General features: G+C 43.9%; 1 pseudogene; it reads left to right on the top strand.

Annotated features, from left to right (window-relative positions):
* The first annotated feature begins 16959 nt into the window (after positions 1-16959).
* Positions 16960-26918, top strand: part of LOC122683509 — a 53975-nt pseudogene continuing 44016 nt past the window's right edge.

The following is a 26918-nucleotide window of genomic DNA, read 5'->3' as shown; positions in this document are numbered from 1 at the left end:
CCATTTCAGGCAAGGCGGATGTGGAGAAAAGCAATGTTTCTCAATGAAGATTATTCATTATGAAGAACTGTCATGAAACAGCCCATCTGTTACTTCCAACAGGATCATCTTGGCTGCCATCTATTGGATACTCACCACGAAGCAAAAATTTTCCAAGCAGATTACCTATTTTTTTCCCCCTCCATCTACTTGTGAAGTGGGTATTCTCATTTTTTTTTTTCTAATCACTTGACTGATGAGGAGTCTGAGGTTTGAAAACTTAATGTGAATCTCTCCTCAAGAACTGGGAGCTGGGATGAAAATCCAGATCTGACCTCTTCACCACTGCCTTGTCCCAGCTCTCATAAACATTTCCTACTGTTTGTACAAAATGATCTTATCAGAATGGCGGGAGAGTGTTCTAGCAAGGAACTGTAACAATTCCTGTGGTTACTCCTCACTTGCTGGGCTCTGTGAACCCTATTTATGTAATTAATGGAGAAATGGGACCCTCAAAGCCAAATATGCATGGAGAAGCTGAGAATGTAATGAAAGGAATGAAGGGTCCAGGGGGAAGCAATAGGGAGAGGTGGAGACTGTGGAAAACTAGAAAACCCATGCTTATCCAAAGGGGGCAGAACTACTGCCCCAACCCATTGTTGCCATTATAGCCAAAGCTCCACTATTACTAGATGTTCAAATGCTTTCAGAAGCTAGAGGCTGGATTTTGGAGTGAAGTCTCATTTTTAAAAGTTGACTACTAGCTCAGATTAATTTTCAAAACCCATGTAGACCAAGCAAGGCACACTTGGGGTCTAGAGTTGTAACCTCTTTGTGTGAACACTACTGCAGCTTGGGGGCAGCTGGGATAGTGCTGGTTTTGGCATACTAAAACATGAATTCATATCCTAGTTCTGCCCCTTACTAGCTGGGTAGTCTTCCAAAGCCTCTGTTTTTCTGTCTGTAAAGTGGGAACACTAATAACCCCTCCCTTACAAACCCATTGAGAAGAGCATGAAAACGTTTGAGAATCTGACTGACACTGCAAATCTACGATATCCAACGTGGACCTCTCGTCTCCCAGACCTTTGCTGTCCCCAGTGTTTCTCATATCAGGGCACCATTAGCTTCTTGCTGCTCCATCCAAAAGAAACGGGCTTCTTTCAGCCTTGTAACCAAAAGAGCTCTGCTCTCAGAACTTGCCATTGGCTGGCTCCCTCTTGTCATTCAGGTCTCTATCATATGTCAGCTCTTCAGAGACACCCTCTCTGTCTGTCCTTTCTGGTTTTGCAGCTTGCTTCCTGCATCAAGTCTACAGCATACTGCCACTATGTTGCTTTCTCAATAAATTCATTATGATCTCATGTATTGCCTCATTTCAGAGCCCACTGCCTGTCTTCTCAAGTAGAGCAAGGCTTTCTTTGTTCACTGTTGCCTTTTCAGTATCTAGTACAAGCAGTGGTCAAGAGTCCTCCTGCCAATGCCAGAGACTCAAGAGAGGCGGGTTCAATTCCTGCATTGGGAAGATTCCCTAGGGTAGGAAATGACAACCCACTCTGGTACTCTTGCCTAGAAAATTCCAAGGACAGAGAAACCTGCAAAGAGTTGGACACGACTGAGCACGTACACGCGGGTACTCAGTAGATGTCCCTGGAATGAATGAAGAGTGTTGGATGAGACTGAGATACAATAGAATTCAATGATTCTTAGAAATTGGCCTCCCAGAGAACAGAATGAAGGGAGGCTGTTGTCTGGCTGCCTGAAGAGGGCTTGAAGTTTGTTTGGAATTTTTCTATGAATCAGCACTAGGTCCTGCCCATTCCTTGCTCTCTTACCCAGTAAAATGTTATTGCTTGAGAAGCTATTAGAGAGATAGAGATAAAGCCTCCTGGAGCACAGATAGAATCAGAAACACAGAATTAACCCCTATGAAGGCTGAACAGCTTGTAGAATCAGGCAAGCCAGACTGAGAAAGGTGGGAAGGCTAATCTCGCTTTTTACCAAATGCACATGGGCTCAGAGTCTGCAGGGGCTGGCGAGACTTAAACATTGTTTACTTTGACAATTATCTATACCTGTGGCAGGTAGATTTCTACTTTCATTAGTGATAAAATTGTCCCTTTAGGATAGGGGCCTGTTCGTTTCTTTTTAAAGGAGCGGTATATGTTAAAGAAAAATGTCAAGTAAATGACTGCACAGATGGTGTGTGGCTATTACAGTCTCATGGGGGTGATGGAGCCCCATGGCTGAAGTTCAGCAGGTCCTAATCTGGGCAGTTAAGTGCAACCCCCTTGGAATGGACTCAAAGATCTTTGTAAGGTGGCCCTGGTCCAATTTGCCAACTGTTCCCATTTACTCTGTTTCATTTAGGAAATTGCCCCAAACTTAACTGCTTTACCCATGCCCTTGCCTCTGGACTCGGCTCACTCTTTTTCCTCCCGGCACACCCTTCATTCACATACCTATCCTCTAAGATACAAGCCACTTCCACCGCCAACCTCTTCTCATCCACTCTGTCCCTCAGCTGAGCACTGAAGAATTGCTGCTTTTGAACTGTGGTGTTGGAGAAGACTCTTTAGAGTCCCTTGGACTGCAAGGAGATCAAACCAGTCCATCCTAAAGGAAATCAACTCTGAATATTCATTGGAAGGACTGATGCTGAAGCTGAAGCTCTAATACTTTGGCCACATGATGCAAAGGACTGACTCCTTGGGAAAGACCCTGATGCTGGGGAAGATTGAAGGTAGGAGGAGAAAGGGATGACAGAGGATGAGACGGTTGGATGGCATCACCGACTTGATGGACATGAGTTTGAGCAAGCTCTGGGAGTTGGTGATGGACAGGAAGCCTGGTGTGCTGCAGTCCATGGGGTCACAAAGAGTAGGACACGACTGAGCGACTGAACTGAACTGAAATGAACTGAATAATAACTGCTACTATTTAAGCACTTTCTGTGGGCCAGATCCTATAGGTACTCTCATATTTAAGGCTCCATCAGTTCTGGGAGGTTTGTCCTCACCATCTCCATGTCACTGAGAGGTGAAGCACTCTGGTCAAGATTCCTCAGCTAGAAGGAGCCAGGACGTACTCTCACCTAGGAGTCGTGATCCCGGAACCCAGGTGCTGAACATCGTCACTCCTAGTCACCCTGGGCACTTTCTATGCAACCACAGCATGACCTGGGTCTGTGTCTTCTCCCTCTAGGGCTTGTGAGCTGAATTAGTCTCCAACTTTGGAGGGTTTGGCACCTGCTGAACATTCTGCAAACATTGCACAAACCTTGAGCTAGATTAAGTTGACATCCTGATGGGGTTTCAGGCTGGGCAGGGCTGTCAATTTTTACTGGGAATCTGAACAGAGCAGCTAGAAGAAGGAGAGAAAGTCACTAATCACTTCAAGGGAGAAGGCTGTACCTTTTGGATCCTCATAAAAAATGGGGTCCCCTTTGAGCTAGTGTCTTAGCTTCATGGAATACAGTGTGAGTCTGAAAGTGAAAGTCGCTCAGTCGTGTCCTACTCTTTGCAACCTCGTGGATTCATACAATCCATGGAATTCTCCACTCCAGTATACTGGAGTGGGTACCCATTCCCTTCTCCAGGGGATCTTCCCAACCCAGGGATGGAACCCAGGTCTCCCACATTGCAGGCAGATCCTTTACCAGCTGAGCCACCAGGGAAGCCCAAGAATACTGGAGTGGGTAGACTATCCCTTCTCCAGTGGATCTTCCCAACCCAGGTATCGAACCGGGGGGTCTCCTGCATGGCAGGCGGATTCTTTACCAACTGAGCTATCAGGGAAGCCAGCATGAGTTTGGGTCCATGCAATTCCTGACTGTATGACCCTGGGCAAGCCTCTCCACCTCCCCTAACCTCAGTTTCCTGATCTGTAAAACACAGCTGCTGGAAGGTTTATGTGAAATAAACAAAATACAACATCTAACACTCGGGCCTGGCATATAGTAGGTCCTCCTTACATTGCTGTTGGCTTTCCGCATGCTTTGTCTCATCACCCCTGTCTCCCTGCCCTCCCTACTTGCATTAAACAGGCTTGCATACAAGGACTGTTGGGGTTTGTAACTCTTTCACTAGCAAAAACATCCTTGGGCAATTTACTCTTGAACCCTTAGTCTCCTAATCTGTGAAATGGGAATGATAATCTGTTTGCCCCAAGGCTTGTTGTGAGGGTTAATAAAATAATTTGGAGCTCTTAGAAATAACCATTACCTGGCATGTAGAAAACGCAAACTTATGAGAGATGCCTCTTTATGGCCTCATTCCTCAAGCAAATCTGAACCATCTAATCCCCTCTTACTTGATTGCCTCTTTTTACTTTCTTGTTGCAGTCACAGAAACATTTCAAATTCCACAGTAAGTACCAGGTAGGGAGATGCAGAGATAGGAAAGTTGAGTACTAAAGTTGAGTACTCCTGAAGCAATGTAGCTTTTGATGCCAAACTTAGGGTAAAGACAAGGAAAATATGAGTAAAATTTAGAATCCATCTGAAGATCTCTTCAAAGTTTTTTTCCCCCCACTTTTCTCTAAATGTCATCAAGATAAATAGATGTTCCTGAACTGGAAAAAAGCCAAATTACAGTGAAACGAAAGAAATATTCAAGTTGTATGCACCTATTCTGTATTCACTGAGGGCTGGGGGACCCAAAGATGATGGAGATCATCCAGGTTTCGAGTCTTAATGAAAGAGACAGATAGGGGAGTAAAAACTTGAGGCTGCCTGGTAGTGTATGAGGTGGGATAGAAAGGTGACCATTCAGGGCAGCTCCAGAAAAGGCAGCAAGAGCCAAGACAATGGATGAGGCAAAGTGAGCATTTCTATCAGATCCCCAGTGGCTGGCACTGAAAATCACACCCTGGGGCATCATTTAGAATCCCTTCTTAGAAAGCCCAGAAACAGCAATTCACTGGCTGAATGAGGCAAAGAAGGAATATCCTGGAAGGATGCTGAGCAGCTCACAAAATGGACAGGGAGCTAGACTTGGATAAGAATAGAACTGGGGTTGCCCCTGGGGTCCTGAGAGCAGAGCCTTAGCCGCAATGGGAAAGAATATGCTCCGACTCTTTCTTTGTTTTCCTTCTGTCTGTGTCACTTGGCTTAGAAGTCCAGGGAGAGAGAACTTTATTGTACTGACCAGGATCAAACGTGTACCTGAGATTGCAAGGAGGGGCCAGGACCTTGGGTGATAGCCATTCCATGACCACACCTAGAGAGGGAACGGTGATGCCCCAAGTAGAAATGAAAGTGATGTGATGAAGGACTATGACAGCCACGATCTTGTCTACCCCAGTGAGTGATGGAGTTACAGAGAATGGTACTCCAACCCCATTCAGTCCTGGACTTATTAGCATTCAGTCTATGCCAGGCCCTGCATTAGGCGCTAGGAGAAGAGGTAAGATGGATTTGGAATTAACTGAGCCCATGTTGTGAACACAGATTCTTTGATGCCGAAGCGGTGCCTCCAGGAGTGAAGGGTCTAGCGGCACAGGAGGCATAACACCTGGAGGACCAGGGTGACTACCAGGTGCCTTGAGGAGGGGGCGGGGAGAGAGAATAGGTCCTCACTGATGTTCGCTGGACGTCAGAGTTACAGGGACAAGGAGAGCCTCGCTCAGCACCTGAAACCTCAAGAGGTGGCCCCCTCCTGCTCAAGCTATTCTAATGCCCACCCCGAGTCAGTCTCAAAGCCCGTTTGACCAAGACATCCTCAGAAGCAGATTATCCAAGGGTGGAATTTGGGCCAACACTGGAACAGATCAGGCAGAGGAAGCACAGCCCAGGAGCCCCACTGGGGGTTGGTCACAGATGAGGTGGTCTCCTGTCTCCTTTCCCAGAGACCCCAGAGGAGCCCCACGACCCGATGGCTTGGTGGCCAGGCAAATAGCAGGTGTTCAACAAATAGTTATGAGAGGAAAGAAGAGACAGGAGGGAGAAAGGGATAGAAGGAATGCATAAAAAGGGAGAAAGGATTTTAAAATGAACAAGTTAATGAGATCAAAACTGAGTAAATAAATGAATGACTTCTATAGGGATAGGGGAAAAAAATGAAGAAAGAGTGCATGAAATTTTAAGATAATCCAAACTTTGACACTGGCTAGCTGTGGGAACCTACTTAACTTTTTGGGACTTCAGTTTCCTCATCTGTAAAATGGGGCTAATTTGGACACCTCTCCCCGAGAGTCACTGTAAGGATAAAATGGGAGGATATAGGCAAATCCTTTGGCTCTAAGTGAGAGCTCCATGCATGTCAGCTATTATAACTGATGGGCTAAAGGTCACAAGTGAATGAACGAATGAGTGAATGAGTAAAGGAAATGAAGAGAGAGAAGACGAGAAGACAGCCAAGGCCCTTCACTGGGGCCTCTCCATCCTCGGTGGCCAGCGCGCGCTGGGGACTGTCTGCCTTGCAGACAGGGTCACTCCCTCCCTCCATGGGCAGGCCTAGCCTGTTTGATTTCAGGAGGAAGATAAGATGCCGGGGCTGCTTTTTCATCTTCTCTAGGCCCTCCCCCCTGCTCACAGCCCCCTTGGCAGTTGGGGCCTTCAAAGTCCCTGCTGGCTCCAGATCTACAGATAATCGTTTACTGTAATCCTACCCAGGAAAGGAGCTGATAAAGTCCAGATGGAGTGTGAGGTCTTCAAACTCACTTTCTCTGCCCAGATAACACTGGGGCCTCTCAGGAGACCCCTTTCTCTTGGGAAGAGAGGCAAAGTGGCCTGTGTTCACATAGCACACACGTTGTAGGAATGGACTATCATTTGTTAGGGACACTCCTTGCTTTCCTAGGATGGGAGGGTGGATGAGCGGAGAGGGAGCACTGGATTTGGAGTTGGATCCGCCTGGACACCTAATCTAGGTTTCCATGTCATTAAAATGGAGGCATAAATTCCCATTTTCCAGGGGGCTGTCAATGTTCAGGGATGCACTGGGTGTGGAAAGACCTGGGCTAGGGGAAGGTTTAGGCCTTGCCTTTATCAGACTTCCCCATGTGGCCCAAGAAGGCTCCAGCACCTGAGCCTCAGCTGACTTCCTGGACTGACCCTCAGCCATAGGTCCAGGAATCAAATAGGCCCCAGTGTGAACTTAGGTCTCTTACTTGCTGGCTGTGTGACCTTTGGTAGGTTGTCAAGCCTCTCTGGGCTTCAGTTTCCTTTTCTGTAGAGTGTGCAAATAATCTGTACCTCGTTGACTGGTTGCAAAGGGGTGAATTAAATAGCAAATGAGAAAGCATGCTGTGATTAGGAAAATAGACAAAGTGAGGGGCTACTGTTCTTGGCAACTCAGGCCCATGATCCCTCACAGCGGAGAGGCCACGTTGTTAGACATGATCAGGGAATGCTGGGAAGATCCACTCCAGTACCACATTCTGGAGGGGTGATGTGGGTGCCTCAGACCCATTTACTCAGGACCTGGGGTGCCACTCAGTCCGATCCGTGAGTGTTAGGGCCAGAGGAGGGCCTGAGGCCTGACTGCAGAATGGGGTGCGGCCCGGGGCATGGGGTGGGTGCATGAGGCAGCAGCAGCCCTGAACACGCCTTGCAAAGGGCAAAGGATCAGGGATGGTCTGGGGCCTCTGACATCCTGTAATCCTCCATTCGGACTTGCTTTCGTATCCCTTTCATCAACCCATTACGTAAATCCAAACAGATTTAAGATCTGGCCCTACCTACTTCTAAGAGCATTTAGGCTATTTTAAGATGAAAACCTAGGGCAAAAGGAGACTTTAAAGAGACTGTCTGCTGCTCCGTCTTATAATGACAAAAATGCAATCGAAACTACAGGAGATACCCTTTGCACTGATTAGATGGGTAGAGGTTTGAAGCCTGAGGATACTCTGTGTGGGTGAGTGTGTGGGGAAACAGGCATGCTGTTTGAAGAACGAAAACATGTGTACCATCTCTTAGGAAAGCCTTTGGTTTTTAGTTGTGAAAATTAAAACGGACTTGTCCTTTGGCCCAGCAATTCTAGGAATTTATCCCTTACTTAAACTTTCAACCATGAGCAAAGGCAATACAAGAATATTGATTATAGGATTATAAGTTGAGACAAACAAGGGAATGCTCTAAATGCCCATTAATAGGGAACAGGTTAAATAAATTATGTTTTAGTTATTCAAAGACAGTACCATCTAGGGCGACAGTGTAGAAAGTATGTCCCTGTGGGTGTGTATATAAGGATATACAGAGATTTGTATATGCACAAACAAACTTGGAACTGGTCACTGTTCCTCTGCAGAGAGGAATTGGGTGACTGGGGCAGAGAGGTGAGAGAAAAATTTACCCATAACTATTCTTTAAAGCTGTTTGAGATTTTTTTATTTTAAATCTTAGTTTGGCTGTGAGGCACACAGAATCTTAGTTCCCTAACAAAGGATTGAACTTATGCCCCCTACTGTGGAAGCATGGAGTCGTAACTACTAGACCGCCTTGTTTGAATTTTTTCTTATATGTCTATATGAATCGTATATATATAAAAAAAAAAATCCAAAGATCTAAAGATCCCCCCCACGATAGAAAATAAACAAGAAAACATCAACAACCCCATGCACACAACCCACAGAGAACCCATCTGAGAGGCATCCTAGACCTAGCACAACAATTTGCCCAGGCAGACCCTCAGTAAACATTAAAATAAATAAATAGATTGGGATCATCGCAGGAAGGAAGCCGAGTAAATGCTTTCTGTATTTGAGCCAAACTGCTTTATAATACTCGTGCAATATATTTAGCTGTCAGCTTGCTGATGCAAAGGCAAAATGGCAAGCAGGTTGCACAACATAGTTTGCATTTTGTAACATCAGAAAGGCCTGACATTAGTCTACTGAGATAACATTTCTCCTGAACAAACAAGCAATTAGCAGCATGCCCCTTGCTCTCTGGGACCCTCCCTGAGGACCTAAAATGCCTTGGCCTAGCACACCATGTTTACTCTGCTCTAGACGGCAACGAGGCCTGGTGCGTACGCACCCGATTGCCTCCTCGGGGTGAATTTGGCCCAAGCTCTATTACTACCTTTCAGAAAGGAGAAAGGGCCTTCATGGTGGGGGATTGGGCACTAGAATAAGAGACCAAATTTGAACCCCTCTTGGATGAACCTGCCTCTATAGAGGTAGGCAGTTTTGAAAAGGTAACAACATTTCTGAGCCTCCAACATCCAGTCTGGGAAAGGCAGCTCATGACAGTTGGAGGGTTAAGACACCTGGACATGATTTCTGAACTTTAATGATTTTTATTCAAGAAGACTCAGGTTCCCCATGCCATTGGTAGGGTAGAATACTCTTGCTCCACTTCAGATCTTGGAAAAGCTAACCAGAGTAAACTAGTTTGGGCTAGCCGTGTCCTAAAATAGAGCAACAACTTTTTCTGAAAGAACAAAGAATGTCTGATGAATGACAGCAGCCACTGATGTGTGTGATATCACTCTCAGCTCCCTCATCAGCAGAAAAGAAGAAATAGGACTTCCCTGGTGGTCCCGTGGTTAAGAATCCACCTGCCAATGTAGGGGACCTGGGTTTGATTCCTGGTCTGGGAAGATTCCACATGGCGCGAGGCAACTCAGTCCGTGGGCCCCCAACTGCTGAAGTCCACACTATATTAAGAGGAGCCCCTGTAATGAGAAGCCTGTATACCGCAACTAGAGGAAGCCCATGCACAGCAACAGAGACCCAGCACAGTCAAAAAGAAACAAATAAACAAATAAAAAGTAATTAAAAATCCTTAAAAAAGAATAGACGAAATAACCTTTATGCAGTGTTGATAAGATTAATTGAAAGCGGATCTAAGGATCCCAGTACAGAGTAGGAGCTTTGTGGTCATTCAATAAAATTAGTTTCACTTCCCTGGGTGGCTCAGATAGTAAAAAATCTGTCTGAAATGTGGGAGACTTGGGTTCCATCCCTGAGTCAAGAAGATCCCCTGGAGAAGGAAATGGATACCCACTCCAACAACTGGCCTGGAGACTTCCCTAGACAGAGGAGCCTGGTGGGCTGTAATCCATGGGGTTGCAAAAAGTTGGCCACGACTGAGCAACTAACACACTGTCACTGTCTCTCCCTTCCTCTTGAGAATTGAGAAAAGATAAATTATTTTGGGGACTCAATACAGTAACTTTTCAGTGCAGTTACAATGACTATCCTGCCTCTGGGTGATGGAGAATGACCAGCTCCATTCAGACAAGAGAGTGCATTCTCCCTGCAAACAGTTGGCCAAGCCTGATTACATGCAGTAGCTATGAATTATATATATCATAGAATAGTGACATTATTTTCCAGTTCCTGCCTATAAAATATCTAATAAAAACTCAGCCAGATTAACCTATATCTCTCTGATGGAATTGAGAGTTTTCCATTTGAATGGTGCCATGCATCCCATGTTGTTTAGCTCTGGGGCAGTCATGCGTGTACTAAGGTGCATTGGTCTGCAAGTAACAGCAAACCTAACTCAAGGTTTAACAAATACAGAATGGGCTTTACAGATGCTTGATTCAGCACCTAAGTGGCGACATCAGAGACACAGTTTTTTTTCTGTCTTTCTAGCCTGCCATCCTTAGAGTTTGCTTCACCCTCAAACGGGTAGCAAAAGGGTTGCTGTAGATCCAGGGTTCCCTCTAAATGCTGAAATATCCCAAGGAAGAAAAGAGAGACCATGACTTTCCCTAGTTTCATCTTGGGAGTAAGGAAATTCTGTGCAGAAGTTATCAGTAGGCTTCTCATATCACTGTAGACAGAGTTGGGTCTTAAGTGTTCCCAAATCAATTATGGCAAAGGCTTATCTTTGGACACATCAGACTCACCCCAGCTGGGGGCTGAGGAATGACCAATGGCATCTTGGTCGTGTGCAGACAGACCTTAAGTTGGCTCTCCATGGCCCCTTCCTCACATCTTTGTGTAATCCCCTCTCCTTGAATTTGAGCAGGACCTGAGACTTACTTCTAACCAAAGGAATGTGACAAAGGTGATGGAACACCACTCCTGTGATGATATCACACTATGGAAGATTCCATCTTGCTAGCATATTCTCCCTAGAGACTTCTTTGATGGCTTGATGAGGTAAGAAACCATGCTGGACAGCCCCGGTAGCCAGGAACTGCAGGCACACCCTAGGAGCTGAGAGCAGCCCCTCAGCTAACAGTCAAGAGCCAGCAAGGAGCTGGGACCCTCTGTCTTCCAACCACAAGGAAATGAGTTCCGCCAACAGCCCAAGAGAATCTGGAAGTAGATGTTTCCTCAGTCAGTCTGCAAATGAGAACATAACCTGACCAACATTTTGATTATGATCTTGTGAGACCCTAAGCAGAGGACCCAGCTAAAATACACACTGGTGGTACTCTAAACTGCCAAGTTTGTGTTATTTGTTATGCAACAATGGAAGACTAAAATGGTCAGTCTCTATCTTGTTTTCATGAGATGGAAAAAGGTTTAATTTTCCCAATAGTTTGCTCCAATGAGGGAGAGAATAGCTTTGCCTGCAAAAATATTTTCAGCTCGCTGCTTTGTGATGACTGAGATGGGTGGGATGGGGTGGGGGGCTGAAAGGGAGGGTCAAGAGGAAGGAAATATATGTATACATAGAGCTGATTCACTTTGTTATACAATAGCAACTAACACAACATTTAAAGCAAGTATGCGCCAATAAAAATTAGTTTATATACATATATATATATGTAGAAGATCTTGGGAAGAGGAGACATTACCAAACATCTTAGTGGCATCAGGTTGCCAAGTCTTCAGACAATGTGGAAAGCTGTTCTGCTTTAAGTGAGGAAAGGAACTTGGGCACTTCCAGGGCCCTTGGGGAGCTGAGAGGGTGAAGGAGGAGAGTGCCTGGGGCTAGAAGGTATTGGAAAACAAGAGTTCCCTTAACTGCACCTCTTCCTTACAGAGATGTAGTGGCGTCTGTTAGGGTTGTCATAAGTACCACAAACCAAGTGGCTAAAACAACGAAAGGTATTGTGTCATGATTCTGGAGATAGATGTCTGAAATCAAGGGGTCAGCAGGACTGGTTCCTTGTGAGAGCTGTGAAGGAGAATCTGTTCCACACCTCTCTCCTAGCTCTTGGAGGCTTGCTGGCAATCTTTGGCATTCCTTGGCTAATGGGAGCATCACCCCAATCTCTGGCTGCATCACCGCAATCTCTGGCTTCATCTTCACATGGCATTCTCCTATCTGTGTGTATCTGTCTCCAAAGTTACCCCTTTAATAAGAACACAAGTTATGTCAGATTATCATATTAGATTAGGGGTCCACCCTACTCCAACGTGGCCTAATTACCTTTGCAAATCCCTATTCCAAAGTAACATCACTTTCTATATTACTGAGGATTGGGACTGCAATAAATGAATTTGCTGGGGTAAATTTGTGCAACAGAAAGTTGGGACAGAGCGGTGAGCAACTGATCTACCATGTGAAGTAACTCTTCATGGTCTGCCTGAAATTGCACAAGCAAGACATGCCATATTCCTAAGAGAGATTGCTTCCTCCAAAGCTTTCTGCAAAATGCCCAATGCCCGTTTTCCTGAGAATTCTGTCTCCTGCTATTTCAAGGCCCTGCAATGCCACAATTTGACTGTGTCTCTTCTGTCCAGTGGCAAGGAGGAAGGCAATTGAACTTTGCCCCTTTTGGTGGGGAAAGAATCTTGCAGACTAGGTCAGGGCTGAACAAGCCAGCTTTGCTGGAGAGAAAGCTGGATGCTGTGCCATTTCTGGGGTGTCACTGTCAAAGGCTTTCTTCTCAGAGACGAGGAGTCTGCTGGAGTGTCCTCATTCTTCCTCTATCTGGAAATCCGGCCACGAAGCTATCAGATCTAATTGACTGCAATTAATAGTCTACATGTTCTTCTAAAAAGCGCTCTTGTTAAGGTCCTCTAATTGACTCATTTTCTTCTGCAACAACACAGGCTACAAAGTGGTATTTCAATGGGAGAATGAGGCAGGGCTTATTAAATAATCAACAATTTAATTCAGAGCAGATCCTGACTAGAGAGAGAGGGGAACAGTTGAAAATACACTCATTCTTGTCTCTGTGAAAGATAACTTCTTCATAGATTGATTTCTTCCTCCTTCCCTCCCTATTTGCATCCTTCCCCCTCCTTCCCTTCCTTCATTTTAGCGTATGTCAAGTGCTGGATTTATGGAATATTTGAGCAATCAAATGGCCTTAGAGACTATTCAACATGATTTCCAGATAGGGAACCTGAGGCTCAGAGAAGGGAAGCAGCCCATCCAAAGGAGCACAGCTTTGAGGATAACACAGCTGACTCAAGTCCAGGTCTTGGGGTTACTTCGAGGCTGTCTTATGTCATCCTGCATATTTGGGGATGAGATAACTCATTCTGGTTTTCGCTATCAAGGAAAGCTATGAAAGCTGTTCTCTGTGCACCCCCACCCCACAGCCCCCCAAATGATGATATTGTTCATAAATTGCCTCCTGTGTCAATTTTTGAAGAGTCTAGCTTTGTCTGTTTGTTGCCTGTTTATCTCGTTGTTATTTTCCTAAGGCGCAGCAACCTAGGGTGGTTCACACAGTGCGGAACCAGAATAAAGGCGAAGAAAGGCTCAGCGACAAGGAGATTCATTAAGCAGCAACAACAACAAACAACCAAACAAAATAAACAACACCAACAACTAACAAAGCCTTTGAGTTGGGTGGCAAAAACTGATGGCTCTGAGATTTTCTGGATTCTCTGGACAAGTGGTTCTGGCTCTGTGGATCTGGAGAGGAGCCACCAAAATCCACCCACAGACCATGGAGGAGGGCTCAGCTACTACAATCATACTACAAATTACTTTGCCAAAAAGAGATGGGAATACCAGACCACCTGACCTGCCTCTTGAGAAACCTGTATGCAGGTCAGGAAACAAGTTAGAACTGGACACGGAACAATAGACTGGTTCCAAATAGGAAAAGGAGTATGTCAAGGCTGTATATTGTCACTCTGCTTATTTAATTTCTATGCAGAGTACATCATGAGAAATGCTGGGCTGGAGGAAGTACAAGCTGGAATCAAGATTGCCGGGAGAATTATCAATAACCTCAGATATGCAGATGACACCACGCTTATGGCAGAGAGTGAAGAGGAACTAAAAAGCCTCTTGATGAAAGTGAAAGAACAGAGTGAAAAAGTTGGCTTAAAGCTCAACATTCAGAAAACTAAGATCATGGCATCTGGTCCCATCACCTCATGGGAAATAGATGGGGAGACAGTGGAAACAGTGTCAGACTTTATTTTTTTGGGCTCCAAAATCACTGCAGATGGTGACTGCAGCCATGAAATTAAAAGATGCTTACACCTTGGAAGAAAAGTTATGACCAACTTAGATAGCATATTAAAAAGCAGAGACATTATTTTGCCAACAAAGGTGCGTCTGGTCAAGGCTATAGTTTTTCTAGTGGTCATGTATGGATGTGAGAGTTGGACTGTGAAGAAAGCTGAGCACCAAAGAGTTAATGCTTTTGAACTGTGGTGTTGGAGAAGACTCTTGAGAGTCCCTTGGACTGCAAGGAGATCCAACCAGTCCATCCTAAAGAAGATCAGTCCTGGGTGTTCATTGGAAGGACTGATGCTGAAGCTGAAACTCCAATACTTTGGCCACCTCATGCGAAGAGTTGACTCGTTGGAAAAGACCCTGATGTTGCGAGGGATTGGGGGCAGGAGGAGAAGGGGACAACAGAGGATGAGATGGCTGGATGGCATCACCGACTCTATGGACATGAATTTGAGTAAACTCCGGGAGTTGGTGATGGACAGGGAGGCCTGGTGTGCTGCGATTCATGGGGTTGCAAAGAGTCGGACATGACTGAGTGACTGAACTGAACTGAACTGAATGTCACATGGCGTTGAACAATAATCTGTAGAGCCACATGTCCCTGGCTGGCTGCAAAAGACAGGTTTAGTGGAGTCAATTCCAAATGCCAATGTGTTCCACATTCACCACTCTGTCACCACCATTTCTGTTGCACAAATCTATCTATTACATGTCAGTGCAAATAGGGCTCACATCCTCTGGTTTGTTCTCAGTCTGAGCTGGAAAGGAGAGAGATGAGCAGTTGTGTTCTTATGCATTAACTTTGGAGTCAGGTCCAGGTGTGAATTTCAGCTCTGCCGCCACTCGCTGTGTGACCTGACATACACATTGTGATTTCCTGGTCTTCAGTTTCCCCACCAATTAAACGGTGGCGATGATGGCACAGGGTTGTTGTGCAAATGACATGGAATGATGGATAAGGGCTCAGCTCAGTGTCTGGAAGAAGTGGGTGGTTCGTAAATGATTCCCATCCTTGAGGCCCCAGTGAGCGCTCTGGATTCGTGGTCTCACAGCTGCAAATCACCACGGAGTCTCTTTTCCACCAGTGCTTCAGAAGCTTTCATGTGGCTAAGAGGTCCCCCCGGGGAGTTTGCTAAAAATGGTGATTTCCGGATTCCACCTCCAGACTGTCTGAGTTAGCAGATTTGGGTCGGGACCCAGGCATTTCTGCATTTTAACCAGCATCGTCATGTGATCCTGGACATTCTTGAAACACACTTTGAGAAACTTCTTCGTACAGTTAAGAGAGGTGGGAACACGCCCTGTCTGCCTGCTTCCCCTTTGTCTTCCCAGGAGAGCTTGTGGCACAGGGTAAGGGCTCCTGTGGCTCATCTCTCTAAATAAAATGGAACATTCTAGTCCAGGGGCCCTGAATTCAAATGGTCACATGACATGACATGAAAGCCGCGAGGCAGGGCTGGCTTGTCCGCCCTGGAAGTTAGGTTTCTTGCAAAGGCAGCAGCTATTATCCCATCTGCCAGTGCCTCAGAGACCTGGCATGGCTGCATTTTCTTTTTTTTGTTATGGATTCCAAAAATGTAGGAATTATCAAATCTCTTCATTTTTAAAAGTTGGAAATCATATACGATTATTTTATTTTTACATTCAGTCTGGGCCAAACAGAGCATGTTGATGGGTCTGAAGTGGCCCTTGTGTTGCCAAGTGGTCATCTTGCGGCTGTTCCTGCTGCTCATTTGACCGCTGAAGAAAATGGGGGAGGGAGAGGGCAGGGGAGATAGCAGAGTCCATGCAGCCTGGGGGTGCTGGGAGGTTGGGGTGGGCTCTGCTTCTGCAGAGAGATTGGGGGTGATCAGCACCCTTTTCCAGGAGCAGAGATGTAGGGTGACACCCCAGAGCATCCGCAGCCTTCCTCCCTGCTCCGGCTCCAGGACTGGTGGGGAGGCCAGAAGCCAGCGAAGCTGGAGCCGAGCTTACTCATCTCTCCGCTGCCACCTTCTGCTTTGATGTCTCGATGTTCCAATTCTGGCAGCCCGAGAGGCAGCGGCAGCAGGCTGCCTGCCCCAGCAGCCGCCTCACACCAGAACAGCTCTTGGCACGACTCGCTGGGGACTTCAAAGGTGGAAAATTGCCCTGGGATAGCTTCTTGAAGGCGCCTTCCTAGTGTGAACAGTGCGAGCGGAGAAGGAGATCAAAGTGGGGCCAACCTTTGGTTAAGGGGGAGTGACGGGCAGGGTCTGCTCAGGGCTGAGCAGAGGGTGTGGCTGGGCCTTGGGGGTTAGCCTGACCTTGAAGGCTGTCCAGAGTCCAGCTTCCGAGGGCTGTCTTCCTCTTCTCACCTGTCCCCCTCTTTGAGGGACCCGGAATCTCTGGGGCAGGGGCGGTGCTGAGTGTTTCTCACCATGTCTTCTGAGCTCTTGGCCTTTTCTTTGGCTTTCTTGGGCCTCATCAGGCACAGCCCCATCTGAGGAAGAAGAACCACTTGGTTTGACCTGCTGGGAGCCTGAGATTGCGTGAGGGCAGGGCAGCCAGCCAAGTGCTGAAAAATCTCTTCCTCTTGGGAAGTGCCAGGCAGCGTCCCAAAAGGGGAAGTGATCTGTGGGCTGATCTGCTAATGATTTATCCCTGGGTCTTTAGACCTGGCACCTGAGGCACCAGCTGCAGTCGGGCCGTCTGGAGCATCTTCCCAGCAGGCATCCGGGAGCATGAGGTAGGAAGTCAAGCTGCCAGCTGCCAGCTGCCAGCCACTGCCGCACCAGCCCCTGCCCTCCTTGCCCAGAAAGGGCTGCTTTTGTTTGTTTTCTCAAGGCAAACAGAGGCTGTAAAGCCGTGGCCTAGTGGAGGCTCTGGGGATGGACCAGGCCTGGGACACGTTGGAGTGATGTGTTGGCACTTGACTCAGCCTGTGTATAGCTGTCCCCATGACCTGGAGGCTTAGCCCTGACCTCTTGGACGAAGAGTAGGAGGCCAGTGCTGACCCCTGCTCATTGACTTCTCGCCACCCAGTTTCCAATATTAATGAAATCATTATTTATATAAGGAATAAGGGCCCGTAGTAAACATTTCAAACAAGCTTAAGATGAAAAATAAATCTCTCCCCATTTCCAATCTCATCCCCAAGGCGTAAACCATGTCAAAAATTTCCTATTTCAGAAAGCAGACTTGTTTTTTGTTGGTTTGTTTGTTTTCCTGCAAGGCAAGGCACACGCGATCTTAAGTTCCCTGATCAGAGATTGAACCATGTCCCCTGCAATGAAAGCCCAGATTCTTAGCCACTAGACCCCCAGGGAAGTCCCAAGAAAGCAGGTATTTTTAAAATGAGTGCTTAGTAGGTACACTCTTCTTCAATTTGATTTCCCTTTAACACATCTTTCCATCATGAGGAGCTGTGTTATTTGAAGCAGCTGAACAGTAGTCTAGTGTCTGGCTGAGCTGTGATCCATTAAATCAGCTCTCTGTGGATGATATTTTGAATGCTTCCAGTTTTTCACTTTTACAATTGAGTGGCAATGGGCCTTTGTGTACTCTACAGGGGTGTACTAGTGCGTATGTTTCTGGAAGTCTTTTAAAACTTTGAGTATATGTATTACATTTTTCTCACTAACACTCTGAGGGAGGGATGACGGTACCCATTTGACAGATGAGGAAAATAAAAGCTCAAACAACTGAAAGTGGTTTGCCCTGGGTCACATTTCTGGCATTTATATTCATTCAAAAAGTGTTTATTAAATATGACCACTGTCCTGTACAGGATATGTGCTAGATACTGGAGAAGCAAATGATTGAAGTCCTGCCCTGTTACTGCTTACAGCCTAGTGGGGAAGTTGTGTGTGTATATATGTATGTGTGTATATATACACACATACGTATGTACATATATACACAACTTGTGTGTTGTATACACAGTTTGTACACAATTTTTTGTGTTGTATATACAATTTCACACACACAAATTGTGCTAAATGGTTTGAAAGACAAACCACAATATTATAAAAGAGAATGACAAGTGGACTGATTATCAATTGTGCAGTCAGAGAAAACCACATTTATACTGGGATGATGTCATAGAGTAAATGTTAAGTTCCCCTCACCTCAATTCATGTTGAAACCTAGTGTCTAATGTGATGGTATTTGAAGGTGCCTTTGGGAGGTGATTAGACCTAGGCCCATGGGAGTGGAGCACTCATGAATGAGATCTGTGTCCTTAGAGACCCCAGCAAGCACCCTTGTTCCTTCCACTGTGTGAGGACGACGTGTGGTCACGACCCTCCCTGGGTCAGGAGCTGGGTGCTCATCAGACCTCAAATCCTCCAGCATGTTGATCTTGGCCTGCCAGCCTCCAGAACTAAGTGAAATAAACTGTTGTTGTTTCTAAGCCGCTCCATCTTTAGTAGTTTGTTACAGCAGCCCGAACGGACTAAGATATGAAGGAGGAGCAGGATTGCCAATAAGAACAAGAGTGAGAAGGTTCTGGGCGGAGACAGCAGCATGTGTCAAGGCCCAGAGTGGGAACGTTTCCGCGCTCGGTGTCCAAGGACTCAACAGAAGGTCAGTACGGCTGGTGTGTGGTGAGTGTGACAGGAAGTGGGGAGAGGCTGTTAGGGAGACAGGAGGGACGGGGTGCACAGAGTCTTATGGAGAGGGACCTGCATTTGTCCAGATGAAGTGGGAAGACATTGAGGCCAAGGGAGCTGTTTTCCTGGGGAACCCTACGGAAGTCAGAGGAAAGCCAAACCGGCCCTTGTCAAGGTTTGACCTTCGAATAAGAGTAGCAGTAATAATGATGAGTTCATGTTTTTGAACGTGCTCTGCATCAGCCACTCTGCTCAGTACTTTCCATATGTTACCTGCCTTAACCCTCGTTTCAAGCATTTGAGGTAAGTACTATGGTTACGATCTCACTTTTATAGATGAAGGGACCGAGATTGGAGAGATTAAGTAATCATCCAACTAGTTAAGTGCCCATGGGACATTCGTCAAGACTGACAATATTCTGGGCCATAAAACGAATCTCAATGAATTTAAAAGAATAAAAATCATACAAAATATGTTTTCTGATCACCATGGAATTAAACGAGAAATCAATAAGGAGAAGATGTCTGGGGAAACTCTAAATATCTGGAAATTAAAAGACACATTGCTAAGTAATTCATAGACTGAAGACAAAATCACAAGGGTGACAAGAAGATATTTTAAATTAAAAATAACAGAAGTGTGACATATCATAATTTGTGGATGCAGCTAAAGTAGTGTTTGGAGAGAAAGGGATAACTTTAAATGCTTTTATTAGGCAAGAAGAAATATCAAAAGTCAATGACTTAAATTTCCACCTTATAGGAAAATAGAGCAAAGTAGATAAAAAATAAATACAAAGAGCTAATAATAAGAGCAGAAACTTATGAAATGCAAGACATAGAGACAATACAGAAAATTAGAAAAATCCAAATTTGGTTCCTTAAACATAATAAGCAAAGCTGACACATTTCTAACTAGCTTAATCCAAGGGAGAAAGAGAATATCAATTATCAATATCAGAAATAAAAAGGGATTGTCATCACAGATTCCATAGATATTAAAAGGATAATAAAAAAAAAGCTATGAATACCTTTAGGTCAATAAACAATAAATTAGATAAAACAGCTGAATGTGTTAAAGTGTAGAACTAACCTAAACTGACGCAAGAAATAGAATATCTAAATGTTCCTATGTCTATTAAAGAAGTTAATTTTTTGTTACTAAAGTTTTTTCTTAAAAGGAAACGTCAGGCCCAAATAGCTTCACTGGTGAATTCTATCAAACATTCAAGAAAGAAAGAACACCAATATTAAGTAAATATTTTCAAAATATAGAGAAGAATCACTGCCCAACTGTTTTGTGAGCCCAGTATATCTTTAATAAAAAAAAACCTGACATAGGAATTTATCAAAAAAATAATAAAATTGCAGGCAAATATTTTTATAAATAGAGGCACAAAAATCCTAGGCAAAATAGCAGATCGAATCCAATAATAAGTAAAAATGGTAATACATCATGACCAAGTATGGTTATGTGAACCATGAACTTCCAGATGTTCAAGTTGGTTTTAGAAAAGGCAGAGGAACCAGAGATCAAATTGCCAACATCTGTTGGATCACTAAAAAAGCAAGAGAGTTCCAGAAAAACATCTATTTCTGCTTTATTGACTATGCCAAAGCCTTTGACTGTGTGGATAACAACAAACTGTGGAAAATTGTGGAAGAGATGGGAATACCAGACCATCTGACCTGCCTCTTGAGAAACCTGTATGCAGGTCAGGAAGCAACAGTTAGAACTGGACATGGAACAACAGACTGGTTCCAAATAGGAAAAGGAGTACGTCAAGGCTGTATATTGTCACCCTGCTTATTTAACTTACATGCAGAGTACATCATGAGAAATGCTGGGCTGGAGGAAGTACAAGCTGGAATCAAGATTGCCAGGAGAAATGTCAATAACCTCAGATGTGCAGATGACATCACCCTTATGGCAGAGAGTGAAGAAGAACTGAAGAGCCTCTTGATGAAAGTGAAAGGGAAGAGTGAAAAAGTTGGCTTAAAGCTCAACATTCAGAAAACTAAGATCATGGCATCCGGTCCCATCACTTCATGGCAAATAGATGGGGAAACAATGGAAACAGTGGCTGACTTTATTTTTTGGGGCTCCAAAACCACTGCAGATGGTGATTGCAGCCATGAAATTAAAAGATGCTTACTCCTTGGAAGGAAAGTTATGACCAACCTGGACAGCATATTAAAAAGCAGAGACATTACTTTGTCAACAAAGGTCCATCTAGTCAAGGCTATGATTTTTCCAGTAGTCATGTGTGAATGTGAGAGTTGGACTATGAAGAAAGCTGAGCGCTGAGGAATTGATGCTTTTGAAGTGTGGTGTTGGAGAAGACTCTTGAGAGTCCCTTGGACTGCAAGGAGATCCAACCAGTCCATCCTAAAGGAGGTCAGTCCTAGATGTTCATTGGAAGGACTGATGTTGAAGCTGAAACTCCAGTACTTTGGCCACTTGATGTGAAGAGCTGACTCATTTGAAAAGAGCCTGATACTGGGAAAGATTGAGGGCAGGAGGAGAAGGGGACAGCAGAGGATGAGATGGTTGGATGGCATCACCGACTCTGTGGACATGGGTTTGGGTGGACTCCGGGAGTTGGTGATGGACAGGGAGGCCTGGTGTGCTGCAGTTCATGGGATCACAAAGAGTCGGACTCGACTGAGTGACTGAACTGAACTGAAGTGTGGTTAAGGGTTAGCTCCAAAATGAAAGTTTAATATTTGAAAATCAATCTTTAAATATAATTTCATAAAGCAGCAGAAAAATCATTCATTTCATTGAATGGAATTGATTACTTCAATATGATCAAATTGATTACTTCAATATTGAATCAATTCAATATTGATTACTTCAATTTTAAAATGCTTACAGAAAAATAAGCAACTCAATCAAAAAATGGGCCAAAGAACTAAACAGACGTTTCTCCAAAGAAGACATACAGATGGCTAACAAGCACATGAAAAGATGCTCAACATCATTCATTATCAGAGAAATGCAAATCAAAACCACAATGAGGTACCATCTCATGCCGGTCAGAATGGCTGCTATCCAAAAGTCTACAAACAATAAATGCTGGAGAGGGTGAGGAGAAAGAGGAACCCTCTTACACAGGAGATCAGTCCTGGGTGTTCATTGGAGGAACTGATGTTGAAGCTGAAACTCTGTGGAGGAAAGGGAACCCTCTTACACTGTTGGTGGGAATGCAAACTAGTACAGCCACTATGGAGAACAGTGTGGAGATTTCTTAAAAAACTGGAAATAGAACTGCCATATGACCCAGCAATCCCACTGCTGGGCATACACACCGAGGAAACCAGATCTGAAAGAGACACGTGCACCCCAATGTTCATCGCAGCACTGTTTATAATAGCCAGGACATGGAAGCAACCTAGATGCCCATCAGCAGACGAACGGATAAGGAAGCTGTGGTACATATACACCATGGAATATTACTCAGCCATTAAAAAGAATTCATTTGAATCAGTTCTAATGAGATGGATGAAACTGGAGCCCATTATACAGAGTGAAGTAAGCCAGAAAGATAAAGACCATTACAGTATGCTAACGCATATATATGGAATTTAGAAAGATGGTAATGATAACCCTATATGCAAAACAGAAAAAGAGACACAGATGTACAGAACAGACTTTTGGATTCTGTGGGAGAAGGCGAGGGTGGGATGTTTCGAGATAACAGCATCGAAACATGTGTGTTATCTAGGGTGAAACAGATCACCAGCCCAGGTGGGATGCATGAGACAAGTGCTCGGGCCTGGTGCACTGGGAAGACCCAAAGGGATCGGGTGGAGAGGGAGGTGGGAGGGGGGATTGGGATGGGGAAATACATGTAACTCCATGGCTGATTCATGTCAATGTATGACAAAACCCACTACAATATTGTAAAGTAATTAGCCTCCAACTAATAGAAATAAATGAAAAAAAAAAAAAAAAAAGAAGCTGAAACTCCAATCCTTTGGCCACCTGATGTGAAGAGTAGACTCATTGGAAAAGACCCTGATGCTGGGAGGGATTGGGGGCAGGAGGGGAAGAGGATGACAGAGGATGAGATGGCTGGATGGCATCACTGACTCAATGGAAATGAGTTTGAGTAAACTCCTGGAGTTGGTGATGGACAGGGAGACCTGACATGCTGTGATTCATGGGGTCACAAAGAGTCGGACATGACTGAGCAACTGAACTGAACTGGACTGATATATTATATAATAATAATAAAAAATAATTTTCTAATGATAATATTAGGAAATATTATTTCCCTGGGAAATAATAGGGAACTTTCTCAACATTTTAAAAAGCATCTGTAAAAATAATCTATAGATAACATCATACTTAATGACAAAAGATTATAATTATTTTCTCTTGAGATATGTTGTTGCTGTTGTTTAATTGCTAAGTTGTTTCTGACCCTTTGTGACCCCATTAGACTGCAGCACGCCAGGCTTCCTTGTCCTTCACTATCTCCTGGAGTTTCCTCAAACTCATGTCCATTGAGTTGGTGATGCCATCCAAGCATCTCATCCTCTGCTGCCCCCTTCTCCTCCTGTCCTCAATCTTTCCCAGCATCAGGGTCTTTTCCAATGAGTCAGCTCTTCACATCAGGTGGCCAAAGTATTGGAACTTAAGCTTTAGCATCAGTCCTTCCAATGAATAATCAGGGTTGATTTCCTTTAGGATTGACTGGTTTGATCTCCTTGCAGTCCAAGGGACTCTCAAGTGTCTTCTCCAGCACTACAATTTGAAAGCATCAATTCTTCGACACTCAATTTTCTTTATTTTCCAACTCTCACATTCACACATGACTACTGGAAAAATCATAGCTTTGACTAATAGACCATTGTTGGCAAAGTAATGTCTGTGCTTTTAAATGTACTGTCTAGGTTTGTCATAGCTTTTCTTCCAAGGAGTGTCTTTTAATTTTGTGTCTGTGGTCACCATCTGCAGTGATTTTGGAGCCCAAGAAAATAAAATCTCTCACTGTTTCCTTTGTTTCCCCATCTATTTGCCATGAAGTGATGGGACCAGATGCCATGATCATAGTTTTTTTCATGTTGCATTTCAAGCCAGTTTTTTCACTCTCCTCTTTGACCCTCATCAAGAGGCTCTTTAGTTCCTCTCCACTTGCTGCCATTAGAGTGGTATCATCTGCATATTGGAGATTGTTGACATTTCACCTGGAAACCTGGATTCCAGCTTGTGATTCACGCAGCCTGGCATTTTGCTAGATGTGCTCTGCATGCGCCTGTGTGTGTGCTAAGCCGCTTCAGCCGTGTCGACTTCCAGGTGGTCTTCCCGACCCAGGGATCAAACCCACGACTCATGTCTCCTGCATTGGCAGGCAGGCTCTTTGCCGCTAGTGCCTTCTGGAAAGCCCTGTACTCTGCATAAAAGTTAAATAGGCAAGGTGACAAATACAGCCTTGACATACTCCTTCAACAGTTTTGAACCAGCCTGCTGTTCTATGGCCAGTTCTGTGACTTCTTGACCTGCATAAAGATTTCTTAGGAGACAGGTAAGATGGTCTGATATTCTTAACTCTTTAAGAATTTTCCACAGTTTGTTGTGATTCACACAGTCAAAGGCTTTAGTGTAGTCAATGAAGCAGAAGTCAATGTGTTTCTGGAATTCCCTTGCTTTCTCTATGATCCAATGGATATATTGAGATATTTTATAAGGCAAGATTGCCCATGTTCACAACTTCTATTCAACCTTATTATACAGTATCTAACTCCTGAAATAAGGCAAGAAAAAGAAATAAAAGGCATAAAACCTAGAAAGAGAGAAAGAAAACTCTATCTTTTTGCAGGTACAATAATAATTTATGTAGAAATCCAAAGACTTAAAAAAAAAAAACTAGGAAAACTAATAAGTGAAGTTAGCAGTGTTATAGGATACAAGGTTAAAATACCAAAACTAATTCTATCCTTAATACTAATATCAAATAATTGATGAAATTAAGAAAACAGTCCCACATATAGTAGCACCAAATAACATTAAATATCTAGGAAGAAATCTAACATAAGATATTCAGGATTCTACATTGAAAACTACAAAATACTGGTGAGAGAAATTAAGAAAGACCTAAACAGATGGGAAAATGTCATGTTTATGGTTTCTAAGACACAGTAATATTAAGATGACTCTCTTCCCTAAGTTGAATTACACTCAAAGCAATCTCAATAAAAGTTCCATAATTTTTGGTGTAAACTGACAAATGAATTTTAATATTTATGTTGAAATATAAAGAGTGTAGGATAACAAAAGCAATTTTTGTAAGAGAGTTGGATAACTTAACCAACTTGTATTCAAGGCTTACTATAAACTTACTGCAATTGAGATAGCTTGGGGGCTAGTGAAAATATAAATATATAGATCAATAAAACAGATTAGAGAGTCCATAAATAGATGAACATGTATTTGGTCGGTTGTTTTGACACAAGGGAAAGGGCAATTTTGTGAGAAAACAGAAGTCTTTTCAACAAATAGTACAAGATATTCATGTAAGGAAAAAGTGAATACTGATGGTTAACACATACCAAACCATAAAAGAAGAAAATAATAAATTAGGTTTCAATTAAAGTAAGAGCCTTTTGTTCTTTGAAGGATATCATTAAGAAAGTACAAAGGCAAGCCACGAATTGGGAGAAAATGTTTGCAACATATATGTCAGAAAAAGAATTTGTATTCGGAATAAAACACCCCTGACAACTCAATAATAAAAAGACAAACCATCCAGTGAGAAAATAAACAGTCCAGTGAGAAAATGGGCAAAAGATTTGAACAGATACTTCTCAAAAGAAGCGATGAGAAAGATGCTCAGAACCATTAGTCATCAGGGAAATGCAACTTTACTGATAATGAGATACTACTACATACTCCCTAGAATGGCTAAAATCAGTGGTGTGCTTATAAATATTTAACAGTTAATTCTAGGAGGGATAGGAGTAGAGGAAGCCAAAACAGTAGCATTTGCTGATTTTATGGTGTAAATACTCCCACTGCGATCAATTTCAAGCTACCAACAAGAAGATGTCAATGAACCCATAGTTGGTAAGAGAGGCCTATGATTGGCTCCCACAAGCTGCTGCAAGCTAGCTCCAGCATACTACTAACTAAAATGTTTAAAACTGACCATCCCTCTTCCATTGGTGGAAATGTGGGGCAACTGTAGCTCTCATACACTGCTGTTGAGGATGTAAGATGATAAAGTGAAAAGATAAAGTTGCTCAGTCATGTCTGACTCTTTGTGACCCTAGAGTTCTCTAGGCCAGAACACTGGAGTGGGTAGCTTTTTCCTTCTCCAGGGTATCTTCCCAACCCAGGGATCAAACCCAGGTCACCCACATTGCGGGCAGATTCTTTACCAGCTGAGCCACCAGGGAAGCCTAAGAATACTGGAGTAGGTAGCCTTATCCCTTCTCCAGGGATCTTCCCCACCCAGGAACCGAATCAGGGTCTCCTGCATTGCAGACAGATTCTTTACCAACTGAACTATCAGGGAAGCCCTGATAAAACCACTGGTCAAAAAAGAGTTTTATAGATATTTTTTTTTAATAAAGTTAAACATCATCTGCCACATAGCTCAGTCATTGAACATCTGGGCACACCCAAGTTCATAGCAGCTTCATTTGTAATAGCTTCAAACTGGAACAACCCAGATGTCTACCGGCAGATGACACGCTGGCACATTCATATAATGGAATATTAATCAGCAGTAGGAAGGAATGAACTGATAGATGAATCTCAGAATTATCATACTGAGTGAAAGTTTGTAAAGAAAAAGAGTACACAATGTCTGCTTCCATATACAAAGTTTTTTTTTTTTTTTTTAATGCAATCTACAGTGAAAGAAAACATATCAGTGGTTGTCTAATGAGGGGGTGGAAGGCAGTAAATTACAGTGGGCACAAGGTAATCTTTGGTGGTTCAGGAATGTTTGTAATCCTGATTATAGAGATGATTTCAAAGATGGCAAAACCGATCAAACTATGCAGTTTTACATATGTGCCATTTCATGTACTTCAATTATATCTCGATAAAAGATGAAAAACTATTTTAAAAAGTGCAA

Source organism: Cervus elaphus, chromosome 25 (assembly GCF_910594005.1).
Source record: "Cervus elaphus chromosome 25, mCerEla1.1, whole genome shotgun sequence".
Taxonomy (NCBI): Eukaryota; Metazoa; Chordata; class Mammalia; order Artiodactyla; family Cervidae; genus Cervus; species Cervus elaphus.
This window is presented reverse-complemented; position numbering and strand designations above follow the sequence as displayed.